Genomic DNA, 12,392 nt, shown 5'->3' on the forward strand with positions numbered 1-12,392 from the left:
AAAGCTAGCTAGCCCCGAGTCTCTACAGTCATGACATGAGCGTAGTCCCAGATCTTTTCCAGACCTAGCAACACCCCTGTCTACATAGCACGTACTGAAAGGTTCCTCACTGTGTCTACGTTGAGCAATGTTTCACTTGATTTCTTGAACAGTGTACGTCCCTTGTCAAATGTACATTTATGTTGTAAAAACCCTTTGGTGGTTGATTAACTTCATATCACTGTGAAAGAAGGTAATACCTCTACTGAGCAAGTGAGGTAGCATGGGTCCAAGGGCAGGTTTTTTCATATTGTGTGTAATTCCAGGACTTCTCAATGGACACTGCATGTGCATCAAATCTGTCATAGTCCCGTCACTGTTGGCAAGGCTAAGTGACACGGGACGTGCAAAAGTGGTACACACCGAATTGGTACCGATTATGTCCACCTTCACCCCTTCCTGTCCTTCCTGGACTCTTGGGAACAACCTCCGGAATAAAAAAGTCTTTATTATATCACTCAAACTCCAAACACAACAAACATACCCCGCGACACAATGTTGACCACCATGCACGACGCCACCTCATATGCTTTGACAGAAAATGCACCTCGCTCCTGCACCTCCTTCCAGGTCCGGTGCGCAAGAACCTAAAGACGTTCACTGTTAGCTCACTCTCAAACAAGCCAGCAGCACCTTCAGACCAAGGAAGAGCACACTTTATACATTCTGGGAGCATAAGAGTACACGTGGCCGCGGGGCGCGGCCCGCGATTTGATGGGACTATACCAACCTATTTAGTAGTCATTTGGAGCAGATAATTCAGTCCCTTCTGTCATTGCCTGTGCTCACCCCGGCTCTGATCCGGGGGAAACAGAGACATCCTTCCATGTCTTTTCATCTTGAGTCCTGTGACGTGCCCAGAATTAACGCATATTACTTGCATATGTCAGAAAGGGTGGCAGCCGCCTATTAACATTGTGCTCTGCGTAGGCTGCAGCGGGCCCTGTGGCACGTTGTTTCGAAGCAGATAATTTATCAAAGCGAACCACACTTTCAGTTCAGCAGCTTAACAGAAATGATAATCAACAAGGTGACGCAAGACGGCTCCATTGATCGTTCCTTAATCTGACCTCGCCGTTAGCAGTCGCCTATCCTGGGGGGGGGGGGGGTCTAAGCGGAAGTCTTCGCGACAGCGCTGGCAGCTGGGCCTGCTGATGCATTGACGCTCTGCTCATTAAAGGAGGGTCGTCTGTTGTCATGCGCGATTACCAGCAGGTGGAAAACGGGCTGGGCGTGCATGACTTCCAGCAATTACATCATAATGGTGCGACTCGCCATTCTTGCAGCGCGTGCAGCAAATGCGGAACACTTTTCTAAGCGGCAGATGTCAGTGTCAGGAGTGGATTTACTTCTTCCTGACTGAGTAGGCACTTTTATAAAGAGCATCTCGTTCCCAAGGTTGAGCTTCTGGGAGGCCAGCAGCACTGATGAATTGTCATGCTCGTGAAGAGACTAATGTCATATTTCAGCAGCAGTAAATCTAATGAATAGCTGCGTGTAGTGTATGTCACTTGCCGTTGTGCTGACCGTGGCTATACGTCTGTTACAGCTGTCAGTCAAAGCGTTAGGAATGTATGCGTCAGCGAGGACCTCATTTTAATTATGCTACACCGGCGCAGCCTGACTACAAGTCCAGCTCTCCAATACGGGAGTAGAAGGGATATATTGCAGGCGATGCTGCTGCCTCCTCAGAATTCGTATGTGGCCCGTGAATGCTCCCCAACTCAGCAGAAACGAATTGCCCTGTGATGCAGCATGCTGTATTTCAATTCAATTACGTCCTACCATTGGCCTACTTTGAATAGCTAGCACGTCAGCAATTATGCGATGTTTCCAGCAAACAAATAACGCCTTTGGTCCTAGGTTGCACGCCGCATAGTATCATATATCGCCTCAATATTTCTGCAAGTGTGATGGATGGTGATAGACTGCAAAAAGTGCACGGGTCAGTATTTCCGTTCCATAATAATGATTGCACCTTCTTGACAGAAAACGTAAACATTGTTTTGCCCGCCTTCACTAAGAACGCTTGTCAGCTTGTGTGGCCGTTTCTGACTACATTCTATTCCTGGCAAATACATGGGCAGGCCCTCTGAATGGTTGTGTGAAGCCAGAGGACAGGGGAACGCTGGGGAAACCATGGTGATCTAGTTTAATTGCACTGAAGAAATCTCCTCTAGAATTAGAATGGTGTCACAGGTGGTGATAGGTGGGGCTGGCAGTGGACTCTAGGCTGCCCTTCATGTCCTGGGGTGCCCCGCCTGCCACCTTCTTAGTCTGACGAGGTTGAAACAAAAGAAACTTGCATTCAAATATTGCCTCTTCCTGCCCACAGCCGCTGTGCCTGGTGCCACACAGGCCAGAGTGACTATAGCTAATTTCAGGCAGCAAGGTGGAGGACTGGGGCAGCACAGGGGTGGCATACAGTCCTTGGTGAAAACACATACCCTGTTGGAATTGCAGCCTTGCTTTTAACCAGCTCGGTCGGTGACTGTTTAGTTCCATGGACCTGCCCATCCCTTAGTCGCCACAAGAGTTGTCTTCACAGGGTGACTTCAAGAATTGTAGCCGCCGAAAAAGAGATTCACAGATCAGAGGCAACAACATGACAGCATGGAAAGGTAAGTTAACGAAAGAGAAAACAAGTGTTAGGGTGCCTGTGTGTTGTGAATACAATATTCGTGCGTGTGCAAGAGTGGTAGAGTGTTGTAACAGCTCAACAGACAACTTGAAGCCAAAGTCTCAAAGTTCAAGGGTCTTTATATAAACAGCACCATTGCTAAGGGATTAGGGCGTTACCTTCCGATGTCCGCTCCCAGAGTGCCTTGTCTGCAGTAAGATAGGAGGGTCACAGAAAGTGTGGTGTAGACTTTTTTGATATGGTGGGACACTTCTTCCAATATACATATCCATTTTACACTAATCTACTCTGTCTCCTGTCTGTGTGCAATGCACATTTTTTTCAGCAATTAACGCCCTTCTTTGACTGTTAAATTGTGTAATAGAGATCCGTCCAAGGCACCCAGATCCCACCTTACACCCTGAAGGTATGTCCCGTTCTCCGGGGAAGATGTCAGGGCTTCCCAGCAAAGAACAAAGGGGATCCAAGGCTCAGCCCAATTTCTGCTCTGGATAAAGCGTCCACCTCCAGACAGCAATACACTACTGCAGGAGTCACCGGAAACCAGTTAATAACAAAATGGCATCATATGGGTATTGGCAGTTATAATTGTATCTCTTCATAGGACACTGTAGAACACTAGGTATAGTTGTATATTTACATTAAACCAACATTGCGCCAACATTACACGAGGGCTGACAGTTAAATGCAGTCCATGGATCTGGCATTAATGGGATTGCAGCAAGCTGATCCTGAAAAACAGATGATACTATGTAGCAGCTGTGTTGCCAAATCACATTGCAGCTGTTGGTGTGCTGGTAAAGAGAGTGCAGCACAAGTACACATGTGCACAATACATTTTTTATTTAGCATAGAGCACTGGAAAGTGAGGCTTGCTGAGCAGAGCTCATTTAATCAGAGGGATACAACAGCATAATATTTCAAAGCAAAAATAAATAAAATATTCTGCCATATCTGCACTTCTTTCTTGGCCTCTTGTGCTTGGCTGTTTGGCTTTAATAGAAGCTGTCAGAGTGACATTCTTTCTACTCGTAATTTGGAAAGGGGTCAGCATCCTTTGATGGTCTTGGATTCTGCATGCAGGCCGGGTATTAGATTCCTTTGGATGTAGGCAAATATGAGGGAGGACCCTGGGATTTCCAGGGTGACCCTGGGATTTCCAGGGTAACCCCATACAGTCACTACCACAGTCTCAGTAACTACTTTTATCTCAACCACTCCGCTAGTTTATTGCCATTTGTCTCACACACCTCCTCCACATTAGCTACTCTACTTCCTGGGATCTGGTGTTCCCCTCCATTCCATCCTCCTGTATCACCATCTCCCTTTACTCGGTTATGGTTCACCATGTTCTGTTCTCTCTACCCTCGCCATCATGGCATTTTTCCGCTTAGCTTAACCCTTAGTCTCCTTTTTGTCAACACTGGCTCTTCTCATCTACTCATTTGTAAGTTTCTTTCCATCACTTGAGGTTTTCCTTAACCTCCACCAACTTCAGGTTCTTCTAATCTATGCTGTCATATTTGGTTCTTGGAACGCCTTTCACTCTTCCCCAACTATTTCCCTTCAGATGTCCTTTACCCTTCTTCACCTAGTAGTTCCTATCAACCTACCTTTCCTCCTTTTCCAGCCTAATTTTCTCCCTCTACTTCCTCCTCCTTAAGTGTTCCCTCCTCTTGATAACTCAACTCAAACTCCTTCAACACCTCTCCAATTCCCTTATACACCCACCAGCTTATTTTCCTGATTGTTCATTACTCCTGCTGATGGCTCCTAGAACAGTGCTTCACTTCTCCCAAATCCTCTTATTCTCTGCAACATTATCTCTTCCTCTAGACATCAGCACACTCTTCTGTGTTACACATATCCAATTCCTCACTCAAATATCTCTCTAAAGTTTATGGCTTTTTTATAGGCTAGCCTTTTTGCCCACTGACACAGTAATCGCACATTTGTATTCAGCTGTATTTGGTTCAGTGTGAGCTTTGTGATTGTCTTACTAAAATATCACTATAAAATGCCCAGCTGTCTTTGATATCGCTGAGTGAGGCAACACACATCCACTGAATGAGGTGGTAATAGGCGCGGTCACCATTTTGGCTGTTTATGGTCTGCGGCTGCAAATCAGGCCACCCTAATTAAGCATACAGTCCAAGTAACAAGTCTGGCTTCAAATCCAGTTTGCTGTAGGGGACTGAAACAGATACATTGCATCCAGTGTTGCTGCCTACTCAGATTAATAAGACACCAAGAATGCTGCCCAATTCAGCAGAAGTGCATTATATTGTGATGCAGCATGGTGTATTATAATTCAAATAATTTCCTTCCATTTGCCTACTTTGAATAGCTAGCACATCAGCAATTACTTTACGTTCAAGGAAACAAATAACAAGTCTCAGTTTGCATAACGCATACTACAATATACCATTCCGATATGTGTGTTGAAGTATAAATGTCGACGTGACATTACCATAATTGCAACACAATTATGAAGGATGATGGCATGCCCCAAAAAGTGCACAAGTCAATGTTTCTGCTTCATAACAAAAGATGACACCTTCTTGACAGAACTACCTGGGTGAAAACCTTGAAAGGTGTCCCTGCTCCACCAATAACCCTTATCAGATTGTGTGTCAGTTCTTACCTACATCCTATTCCATTTAAGATTCTTAAAAGGTGGTGTTGTTTTTTTTACCCACCACCAGGTCCTTATATATTGTCTATGCGTTCTCTTGATATCTCCTTTCATTCACCTCCAAATATTTACCCGTAGGTGTTCACCCCCCTTTCATTTGCACAGATGTTTCAGTCCACCCCATTCAGTTTTGCTTTCCTCCTAATATCCTCCTTCCACTTCCTTCTCCTTAGTTCTTCTCTCCTCCTCCTGATAATTCCTCTCAGCCTCCTTCATCTTCTCTCCACCCCTCTTAACCACCCACCAGATCCTTCTTCCTGATTGTTCTTCTCTCCTCCAGGTAGCTCTTCTCGCACTGTTTTTCCTCCTCTTCATTACTCCTGTTCTCTCTAATCTTCTTTCTGACACTAACCTCCTCGCTGCATGAACACACACTCTCCTGCTCTCTACATATCCAACTCCTAACACCCACATCTCTCCAAAGTGTATGGCCATTTTTATAGGCCAGCATTTAGGCCCACTGACACAGTGATTGTGTAATTGCACTCCGGCTGGCCTTTGTTCCATGTGAGCCTTGGGATTGTGTAATCACCCAACTGTTTCTGATTCCTCTGTGTGAAGTCATACCCATATATAGTCTGAGTTGTCAAAAGGGAGGCTGCAACCTTGGATTCCTTTGACCCATTATCCTCATTCCTCATTCCTGGTTGTTCTCAACTCCTTCTCCTGCTCCTGCTATCTACTCTCATCCTGTGTCTACTCCACTCCTCTTAGCCCCCTCCTAGGCTTCTTCCTGATTGTTCTTAGTGCCTCTTATTCTCTGTAACCATTTATCTGCCTCTATCCTCCTTGCTGCACAATCCCACAATGTCCTGCTCACTACATATACAAATCTTAACGGTTATAACTCTCCAAAGCATATGGCTCTTTTTCTAGGCACATCTTTCTGCCGACTGAAACGATATTTGTGTAATTGCCTTCAGCAGGGGCTTTGTTCCACGTGGGCCTACGGACTGCGTTAATCACCATAGTTCTTTACAACCCCTAACTGACTCTGATTCCTCTGATTGATGCAACACACATTCATAGTCTGAGGTGTGAATAAGTGAGGCATCTATCTTGGATTCTGGAGATCTGCAGCCACAGATCGGGCAGCTCTGATGAAGCCAACAGACCAAGTTCCAAACATTGCTCTCTGCAAATTGCAGTGAGGCAGACTTGCTGCCAGCTGCAAGGGGAGGCACTGTAAATACATATTGGGCCTCATTACAAGTTAGCTGGTCCGGATTTAATGGTGCTGGTAAAACTGTACCGACACAGTTTTCCAGACTGGCTAACTAGTAGTTCTGACCTGGTGGGCGTAAATCCACCGACCGCAGATGGACGAGCAAACATCGGCACCATTACCATGTGGTGCCGGTGTTTCCACTTCCCCATTCCCATTGAGTCCTATGGGACTCCACAGGAATGGGGATTTACAGAATGACAGCTCTGGAATCACTGGATCACCGGGGATGTAATGCCCCGATAATTCCGGCAAGTCCGGAGCCGGTAAACCCCAACGGGTCCAGAATCAGCATGCCGGTTTTACCGGCACGGCTACCGCTGGACTCGTAATGAGGGCCATTGTTTCTGTTTGAACAATAATTATAAATCCAGATGTCCCTGCTTGTGGGGGCCTGTCACAGTGGTCTCACAGGCAGATGCAGGTGGGAAAAACCTGTGTTTGTCCCAGGTGTTCGTCCCTGTTTCAAAGTTTGTCCACACTTCCTGCAACATGTAACTTACAGGTTCTGGTTACAGCTTGACAAGCCCCAGCCTGCTTTATAAACAATCTATCTCACAAATGTGCCACAGCAACTTCCATATTTCAACCAGGAGTCTTCACTGAAACCAGCAGCAGATTCCCTTTGTCTTATTTTATTTTTTATTTATTTTATTGAGCATGTGTAAGGCGCTTTGTGGGATATTTTGACCCATTCCAATGGGCCCCACTGCATCACTTTCCACATGGGGAAAGAAACAGCCCAAAATGGATGCGCTGACTCCTGTGCGTGCCAAAATCTGCAAAACTGTGTTTGGGTCACAAACAAGGAAAGGCTGCACCCCTGCCAAACACAGTCAAAGTGGGGGTAAAAACAGAGTTATCACTGCAGGAGCATGCCTGTGGGCTTTGCCACATTCAACATGGAACATAACTGCAGAATTGTGCTGAAAACTGAAAATGCCTTTTAAAATGTAGTTTTGCAACCTTCAAAAGTGCTGTTTTGGTGCTAGATCCATTTATTTTCCATTGAATCATTGAGATTAAGAAGGGTAATGAAATGTCAGGCTCATTTAGTGTTGTCAGAGGAACCGGGCCTCATTGATTGACAGCAGTTCTGAAATGTATCTAAGGAAAAGGGAGTCCAGGAACATTTGTTTTTAGTTCCATGGGAAAAATGTGGCTAAAATTGCAACATGTAACAATTTCAGCTGTGCAGACAGAAACTTCAAACAAAGGCTGGATACATGTAGCCAGACTGGAAACAAATCCCAGTACTCAAGGGAAGAACTGGTGCTGAATAAAATGTATGAGCTGCATAGGAAAAGCGGACTCAAAATAACTCAGTTTAATGTGTTTTTTCCAGGAAGAAAGTGCAAATGGAAAGCATGTTTTTGTTGAAAGGCCTAATTCTTTTAAAAATGTCAAAGGATTGCTAATGTAAGAAGCCCCTATAAACTATGTTCATTTTATATGTTTTAATGAAAGATGTATGTAACAAAGTTAAAACCCAGTCTTGAGTAGTTAATTAACTATTACAATTCTTCTTTGACAGTCATCAGCCTGGGAAAGTTGACACTTCAGATAGACACTTCACTGCTGGCAGGAAGACCTAATTGCTGGGGGAGGCCTCGCGCACTCAGAACAAAGGACCTCATCAGACTTTCATCTGGGCCCCAGGCAGAGACAATGGCAGGCTTGCACACTCATCCCTATAGGGGAGGGACAGGATGTTCCATCCTCTGGAAGGAGGTTTCTCAGTGAACTTCAAAGGACTGGCCATTTGCTCACTTGTGAAGAAAGAAAAAAAGAACCCGACTTGTGATTTTGGAGTTAATTTCCTTATTTTGCCACAGAACTTCAGGACATTTAACTTGGCAGCAAAAATAAGTAAAGGAATGAAAAGTATGTGCATTGAAATCTGAATGTATGATAGACATGTGAAGAGTTGGTAGAATTTTTTTACTGTGTAAGGAACAGAAGTTACTCAAAAAGACTAATTGTCCCAAAACTATTAATGATGCAAATCTAATATTGTGTACCCATGTGCTAGGGGTGATTGCACATATATGTACCGAGTTAGGAATTGTTAGGCCAAACCTTTATGATTAAAATTGCTAAAATTCAATAGAAAAGACAACGCCAGGTCCTACCAACTTGGGAGTTAGATGTAAATGTAACCTACAAAATATGTAATGTATGTGTTCAATTTCATTAGTGGGCATAAGTATACAAATATGTAATTGTGGGAAAGTAAAAATGTAGTCCAAATAACTGAGGGTGTTTCCCAAGTCACATCATAAAATATGACAACTCTTTCTGTCATCCTACCAGCAAAAAGCAAGGTGGAAACTGTGCCTTTGACCAATCACAGCATTGTGGGTGTGGATTATAAGTCTGCCCCTACCATAAACTTAGTGATGTCACTTAGCAGGATAAATAAGGGAACCTCACAACACACAGGGACACACTGATTCCTGACTCCATCCTGATTTCCACGTGGCACTCTGTTCCTGAATTCTTCATCTTGCTACTGATTCCAGATTTCTTTACCAAGCCAAGGCCTCAGCATTTGCTTAACTCTTTTTCAGCTAAGCCCAAATCCTGAAATCATCCCAAAATGTAAGGGAAATAATTCTGATCCAGTCTGGCTTGCTACCATTCATGCTTGCCTGCTGAAACTCACCATCCCGCTGATCTACAGCGTCCAGCAACCAGAAGGGCCAATCCAATTGAATCCAGTCTGAGGTGCCAGTCCAATTGACCAGAACCGCCCAGGTGACATATTCCGCCAGAAGTGCCTTGCTGTCTGTAGACCCAATCCGGGTGACCAGAACCCTTGATGGTCCAAATCTTAAATTAAAGTGGACTGTAAGTATCAATAGGAATCACAGGAACCCATAATATAGTTGCCTTACATTGTCCTCTCCCAATCTATAACCCATCCTCTTCTTAACTTAAGAACTTGTAATATTGTTACACCAGTCTTGAAACCTTGCTTTGATTCCTTGTGCTAGTGATAATTTCTTTAAAATTCTTTTGTCTTGTGAAATCCCAAACCCTTAAAATCATCCCACGGGTAATCCGACTGAGTCCTTCAAGGCAGTCACGGGGGTGCTAGGGTTGGTTTCCATGGACCACTCCAGAGCTTACTGTGTTTTAAACTGGTAACCAGCCTGAATACTCTGGTTTAAAGCATAATTTTCATTTTAAAAACTGATTTCTCTTTTCATTTTCACCCCTTTATTTTAAAAAAACAAACTTGTATAACTTCCTCCATTTTATAGCTAGAGACTTAATTTCAACTCTGACTTAAACCTAAGACCTATAGCTACATCCACAACCAAAAACCGCATCCATAAATAGTGTATTAAAAAGTACATAGTGAAAATTAGGCGGGAATTCGTAATTCTGCAAAAGTTTTACATGTGTGTTTTCCCATTCAAAGTATTTCTAAACTTCCATTTTGATTTAAAGTGTGTACTGTTGCTCATGTATTAGCTTATGTTTGTTAGGATCTTTGTAGTATTGCTCCCATATGAATTTATACCAATTCAAGGAACACCTTTCATTGTTTTCTCAGCCATTTTCAACTGTAAGTGTAAAAGTTCCAAAAACGTTTTCTCTGTTGTTTGGGAAGGAAGATTGTATACAAACCCTATACACTGTTCTATATTCCTGAATACCTGCTGCTTACCTACATCTGTGTAGAAATGCTTCTTTGTGAGTTGAGAAATTTGCAGGGGGAAATCTTAACCCAAGTGCTAGCTTTTCAACAAGCCAAAAGTGTTCCTTTCTCTGTGTTTTATCTTTTGTGCTGCTCAAAAGTGAATTCTACTGCCTTATCTATTTTCTGATTGTATTGTCACCACATTGGTGATTTCTGCCCCATATATTAAACGTGTTTGATTTGAATTTTAAATAAATAAATATTACTTTTACCAACCAGCCTGATTCCTGGTCCATTGTGACCTGGGGTATTTTGAGAAGGGGTGTGATATGAGTGGTATATCACTCAGAATATTGAACCTATACACACAATAAATAAGTATTTCATTTGTGCATTGCATGCTAGGCTGAGACCCAGGTGTATTGTCTGATTGAAATCCTTAACAGCTTAGCCATCAATAAATTGTGTTTCAAAGCACCCCCAAAGGGCAAAGGGAAGGGAATACCCCCAAAGGGCAAATGGAAAGGAACAAGGGAGACTACAAGACAATGGAAATACAAAATACAAAAACAAATAGCCCATCTAGGCCTTGTGAACATTTGAATCATGGAGAGAGAGAGCGAGAGAGAGAGAGAGAGAGAGAGAGAGAGAGAGAACACACAGGGGAGGGGGTTAGTGCTAGAAGAGCCACAGAGGGGTGAAGTACCATGGATGCCGTTGCAAGTGCAATCGCCCGTTGTGTGGGTAACTGGTAGGTGCCAGGCAGTGACCACAAGATGGAAGAGGGGTCACCAGCCCATACAATAAGTACAGGCCTGTGAGGATGTTCAGCCCAGGTAGCCTGAAGGCAAGTGCAGGGGTGGGGGGATGCTGCAGACAATAGGACAGCAGGCCAGGACCTAGATAAGGGCCCAGGCCACCAATTATTCCTACTGTGGGGTGTAGCAAGGTATGGAGAGAGGGAAGGAGGCGGAGAAGAGGAAAGTCTTGAGGTGTTTGCGGAACTTGAGGAGACTCGGCTCAAGGCAGAGAGAAAAAGGGAGGCTATTCCAGAAGAGAGAGCCAGCCGAGGAAAGGGAATGGCCACCCACTCTCTGCTTAGAGATATGCGCTTGACAAACGGAGAGTTGGAGCCAGAGGATCAGAGTGATCTGGAAGGAGAGTATTTGGTGAGCGCAAGTTGCAAATAGTGTGGTACCTGGACCCAGGCAGCCTTATGGATGATGCATAGGCATTTACATCTGATCCTTGCAGCAACCAGGAGCCAGTGGAGAGATGTTAGGGCTGGAGAGATATGGTCCATGGATTTAAGGCCAAGGATAAGTCTTGCAGCCCTATTTGGATTAGTTGGCGGGGCAGATTGAAGAAGAAGGTGGATTAGGAAGAGTCTGTTGCAGTAATGCAGCATGGAGAGTACCAGAGCTCTTGAGACATGGAACCTCTGGGGAAAACTGAAGAAAGGGAGAATGCAACTGAGGAGGGTCCAGTGGGAAATTGGCTTTCTTGGCAAGGTCCAAGATTCGAGGAAGGAAAGGGGGGCCAAAGATAACTCCCAGGTTTCTGGACTCTGAGGAGGGAGAAGGGGAGGGCCAATTGCGAGTGGCCAGAGTGAAGGTAGAAAACAGGGAACAGGAGTCCCGATAGGAAGAATCTCAGTCTTGCTGCCATTGAGACAGAGGTCATTGGAGGTACACCAAGACTGGATAGCGGAAAGGCAATCAGGAATGACAGAGGAGGTCTGAAGAGATGTAACGGGTACTCCAAAGAATAGTTGGGTGTCATCTGCATAACACTGGAAGTGTGGTGAAAAAGTCAAACTAAGGTGATCAAGATGACCCTGAAGCTTGGTATCACCTTTTCTTTTCTGAGGCAGTTTCACTTTACATCTCCTTGAATACTGATGGAAGCCTGTGGGAGTCAACAGATACCTGGGGGGCGATTCTCCCTTATATAACTCCCATGCTATGGGACATCTGTTAGCCCCTCCCTTGTCACCTTGGTTGTGGTTAATATGAGAACTGTATGTTTTGGAAGGTCTATAGGTTTCCTAAACTAGCATTGTCAGGGGATTTAAAAGTTGTGAAACAAGTTCCCTGCTTGGGGCTGAGGACCACAGGGAGAGTGACTCAGGGAGTGGGCCCTT

General features: G+C 44.5%; 1 long non-coding RNA gene across 1 annotated transcript; it reads left to right on the forward strand.

The window, feature by feature from the left end:
* The first annotated feature begins 1,353 nt into the window (after window positions 1-1,353).
* LOC138488592 (uncharacterized) lies at window positions 1,354-10,520 on the forward strand. The gene is made up of 2 exons (XR_011274688.1): window positions 1,354-2,660; window positions 8,135-10,520. It is a non-coding gene; the product is annotated as an uncharacterized lncRNA (long non-coding RNA).
* The last annotated feature ends 1,872 nt before the right edge of the window (window positions 10,521-12,392 follow it).

Source organism: Ambystoma mexicanum, chromosome 9 (genome assembly GCF_040938575.1).
Source record: "Ambystoma mexicanum isolate Mex_15411 chromosome 9, UKY_AmexF1_1, whole genome shotgun sequence".
In the NCBI taxonomy this organism is placed as follows: Eukaryota; Metazoa; Chordata; class Amphibia; order Caudata; family Ambystomatidae; genus Ambystoma; species Ambystoma mexicanum.